This window comes from Heptranchias perlo, chromosome 12 (assembly GCF_035084215.1).
Source record: "Heptranchias perlo isolate sHepPer1 chromosome 12, sHepPer1.hap1, whole genome shotgun sequence".
Taxonomy (NCBI): Eukaryota; Metazoa; Chordata; class Chondrichthyes; order Hexanchiformes; family Hexanchidae; genus Heptranchias; species Heptranchias perlo.
The window spans coordinates 65,125,087-65,130,086 of NC_090336.1; the positions used below are offsets into that span (position 1 = coordinate 65,125,087).

Genomic DNA, 5,000 nt, shown 5'->3' on the forward strand with positions numbered 1-5,000 from the left:
CTCAGAGCTGCTGTGGAAGGAAACCTTTTTAAAAAGAACTTTCTCAGCTCAGTGGTATTTTTTTCTTCTCCAAGGCTGAGTGCCGCTCGCACGTAGCGATATAATTCAAAGTGCAAAATAACTTGGCGTCGTTGACTTGAAACAAGCAGGGTCTGCTTCCAAATGAAAGCTGCGCTCCCGAACTGGACTGACTGTCTGTCTGTCTGTCTGTCTGTTTGTCAAGGGGAGGAAAAGGCGGTGGTGGTGGTGAGGGTGGAGCTTTACGCTCAGGAGGGGAGACTTTCTTTCAGAGGTGCCAATTAATCTGCAGCAGAAAGTCATCCCCCCCCGACCGGGATTCGAAGCCCGGTCCTGACCACGAGACCACCGGGGAGAGTTGCCTCAAGTCCCTGAGGGACCTGGACACGAGGCCGAATACACACGCACGCCTGCTGCACTGGCAGCAGCGACCAGCAGGGGTCCGACCGGCTGATCCTTCCCTTTCACAGGCAGGCTTTTGGCCCTCGCTCAAACGACAAAGGTGTTCAGAAGGAAGTCCTGGGGGGAAGGCATGGAGGGACGGACACAGGGAAGTCCGCACAAAACAGGTCCCCTGGAACCTCTGACCCAGAAAACCGGGTTCCTGGTGAAAGCAGTCCTGCCCCGCCCTGCCATTAACATGACAACGGACAGGGCCCGGACCAGGCGCAGCGGACGGTAGCGAGCAGTCGGAGGGTGAAAATCCGCCAGTGGGTGAAAAGGAGAGCCGTGCGGTGAGAGGAGGCGGAAAGCGGTTCGCAGACTTTCGCTGTACCTCCGGCGGGCAGCGCCGCACCTCCGAGCGCTCGGTACCGTCCGCTGCGCCTCGTCCTGCCGCACGCGACGAGCCGTCCCCGGAGGAAATCGGCCTCGGCCTTCCTGAGATATCAGTCTCCAGGTGGGACAGAAAAACCGGGGGCCCCCGGCTCGCTTTCGGCGGCCCGCTAGTCGACTTCCCGTCGTGCGAACGCGATCCTTCCGGTACCCTTCGGTGCCCCTTGCCCGACTCTAGCTCCGGTGGTAAAGCGGAGTCGGTCGGTCTGACGGCCGCCGAGTTAGCAGGCGGAAAGCGGTTTGCAGCCTTTCGCTGTACCTCCGGCGGGCAGCGCCGCACCTCCGAGCGCTCGGTACCGTCCGCTGCGCCTCGTCCTGCCGCACGCGACGAGCCGTCCCCGGAGGAAATCGGCCTCGGCCCTCCTGAGATATCAGCCTCCATACGGGCGTCACAAATCAGTGGACATGGTCAGCTGCAAAGCAGTGTCATTACAACCTTTCATAAACGACAGGGCAGCACTGCACTGCACTGCACTGCACCCCACACTACATCACACTTGCCTGCCTGCCTGCCTGCCTGCCGGCCTGCCGCTGCCTACTCTCACCAGCGGACCAAAGTGAGGATAACACCCCGAAGCAAGCATCTCCCTTGCCGCCCACCAGCCCACACCATTCCCCTTGCCTGCCTCCCACAAATTCCACCAGCGAGGCAAAGTGAAAATCAACCCCCAAAAAACGCACTCCACACCGGCCATCGCCCGCTATACACCCCCCCTGGGGCGAATATTAAGCCCGAGAACACCGACTGTAACCAACCGCAGTGAAAAGTTGAAGTGGCAACTCATTAACCAGATTTACACTTGGCAACTCATAAACCAAATGAACAAAAAATCTGGTTAATGAGTTGCCCAAAATAAATCTGGTTAATGAGTTGCCACTTCAACTTTTCACTGCGGTTGGTTACAGTCGGTGTTCTCGGGCTTAATATTCACCCCGGGGGGGCGGGGGGGGTGATTCTGGGGGTAGTGTCCGGGAGGGTGAGCCTTTTATTCGGCAGGAGGCGTGTGGGGAAATCATCAACCTGTCAGACGATGAGTTGTCACAAACGCCATTGCTTAATGAAAGCTGCGCTCCCGAACTGGACTGACTGTCTGTCTGTCTGTCTGTCTGTTTGTCAAGGGGAGGAAAAGGCGGTGGCGGTGGTGGTGAGGGTGGAGCATTCCGCTCAGGAGGGGAGACTTTCTTTCAGAGGTGCCAATTAATCTGCAGCAGAAAGCCATCCCCCCCGACTGGGATTCGAAGCCCGGTCCTGACCACGAGACCACCGGGGAGAGCTGCCTCAAGTCCCTGAGGGACCTGGACACGAGGCCGAGGACACACGCACGCCTGCTGCACTGGCAGCAGCGACCAGCAGGGGGCTGACCGGCTGATCCTTCCCTTTCACAGGCAGGCTTTTGGCCCTCGCTGAAACGACAAAGGTGTTCAGAAGGAAGTCCTGGGGGGGAGGGAGGGAGGCAGGGAAATCAGCACAAAGCAGGTCCCCTGGAATCTCACACCTGCGTCCCAGAAAACAGGTCTCCTGGTCAAAGCAGTCCTGCCCCGTCCTGCCATTAACGTGACAATGGACAGGGCCCCGGCAGCTTGAGACACATCTTTTTTTCAATATGCAAGTTCTTTTTAAAAAGGTTTCCTTCCACAGCAGCTCTGAGTAAGAGTGAGAGAGAGTGAGAGAGAGAGAGACACTGACTGACACTGACACTGACACTGACACACACACTGACACACACACACACACACACACACACACACACACCGTCTCCCATCCGATTGGTGGACTATGGGATTGAAAATCGAACTTTGAGTTTCAATGCAGGGGGGAGAGCGCGAACGCAGCCCCTCCCAACTACCACACGCGCGTTGTTGTTGTTGTAATATAGAACTGCAAGTTGCCGTTGTCGTGGTCGTTTCGAATCAGCACAAAGTAGGTGCCTCCCTGGAATGTCACACCTGCGTCCCAGAAAACAGGTCTCCCGGTCAAAGCAGTCCCGCCCCGCCCTGGGATTAACGTGACAACGGACAGGGCCCAGTCAGGGAGCAGCTTGAGAGACACCTTTCAATAGGCACTTCTGAAACATTAACGCCTTGTTTCTTCCGACAGTTTAACCAGCGATTAACATGACAACGGACAGGGCCCAGTCAGGGAGCAGCTTGAGAGACGTCTTTCAATAGGCGCTTCTGAAACATTAACGCCTTGTTTCTTTCGACAGTTTAACCAGCCTTTAACACGCCTTGTGTTTTTATTTCCCATTTCCAGCCAGCCAGCCAGCCAGCCAGCCAGCCAGCCAGCCGAGCCGAGCCAGCATCTGCAGTATTTTTTTTGATTGGTCTTGCCTGCCGTGGAATGAATGTTTCAACACGAGCTGCTGATTGTCAGCACCTCACCTCTTTCTCAATTGGCCGTTGCAATCTCACTCACTCGCTGTGAGACACGTCACGTCACTAGTTTTACTCAAAGAGGTTTCCTTCCACGGCAGTTCGTTAGTGACTGAGACTGACTGACGTAGGTCCGTTGAGACACAACCCTCCCCCATCTGATTGGTGGCCTACTGGCAAATTTACCAATCTGTCAAGCAATCCTGGCAAGAAAGGAAAAAACGGCAACTTCTTTAAACTCATCCACTGTTGCAATTAGAAACGGTGGCAAAAAATGTGGCCAGAGTGGGAGAGAACGGCAGTGCTTCGAGACTGCTTTCAACACCGGCAGCCAGAGAACAAAGAGGGAGGGCAAACAGGACCCGAGATCAATTCGCATCGAGCGCGGTATCGCTTCTCGGCCTTTTGGCTAAGATCAAGTGTGTTCCTTTTCGGGCTTATTTGGATCTGAGCGGACTGGAACGCTGGCCGCGACCTCGTGCGCTCGCAAAGTGCGGACTTTGCTGTGATTGGTCGTTTGTGTGCTGGCTCCGCCCCTAAATTTGCATAAGGACCAAATCAACACTGCAATGGCAGGGAAGGGTTCCTGGTGAAAGCAGTCCTGCCACTGACATGACAATGGACAGGGCCCGGCAGCTTGAGACACATCTTTCTTTCAATAAGCAAGTCCTTTTTAAAAAAGTTTCCTTCCACAGCAGCTCTGAGTGAGAGAGAGAGAGAGAGAGAGAGAGACACTGACTCACTGACTGATACTGACACCGACACACACACACACACACACACATATTATTTATTATTATTTTAAACGACAAAGGTGTTCAGAAGGAAGTCCTGGGGGGAAGGCAGGCAGGGAGGGACGGACACAGGGAAGTCCGCACAAAACAGGTCCCCTGGAACCTCTGACCCAGAAAACCGGGTTCCTGGTGAAAGCAGTCCTGCCATTGACATGACAATGGACAGGGCCCGGCAGCTTGAGACACATCTTTCTTTCAATATGCAAGTTCTTTTTAAAAAAGTTTCCTTCCACAGCAGCTCTGAGTGAGAGAGAGAGAGAGAGAGAGAGAGACACTGACTGACTGACTGATACTGACACCGACACACACACACACACACACACACACACACACATATTATTTATTATTATTTTAAACGACAAAGCTGTTCAGAAGGAAGTCCTGGGGGGAAGGCAGGCAGGGAGGGACGGACACAGGGAAGTCCGCACAAAACAGGTCCTTTGGAACCTCTGACCCACAAAACCGGGTTCCTGGTGAAAGCAGTCCTGCCATTGACAGGACAATGGACAGGGCCCGGCAGCTTGAGACACATCTTTCTTTCAATATGCAAGTTCTTTTTAAAAAAGTTTCCTTCCACAGCAGCTCTGAGTGTGAGGGAGAGAGAGAGAGAGACACTGACTGACTGACTGATACTGACACCGACACACACACACACACACACACATATTATTTATTATTATTTTAAATTGATTTTTAGAACAGGGAGATGGAATAGGGGCTTGCTCCGTCCACTCCACGCATCGACCCAGTATTGCAGTGTTTCTGGGAACGGTGCAGCTCCCCGTGGGGAGATATTCAAAAGGAAAAACAGCTCTTTCCCAGTGTCTCTGTGTGTGTGTGTGTGTGTGTGTGTGTGTGTGTGTGTGTATTATTACTGAGAATAAAGCTGATATCTCTCTCTCTCTCTCTCTCTCTCTCACTCACTCAGAGCTGCTGTGGAAGGAAACCGTTTTAAAAAGAACTTTCTCAGCTCAGTGGTAC

The 5,000-nt window shown here is 53.7% G+C and overlaps 1 pseudogene; it reads left to right on the plus strand.

Moving 5' to 3' along the window:
- The first annotated feature begins 4,684 nt into the window (after positions 1–4,684).
- Positions 4,685–4,801, plus strand: LOC137329007 (U2 spliceosomal RNA; annotated as a pseudogene).
- The last annotated feature ends 199 nt before the right edge of the window (positions 4,802–5,000 follow it).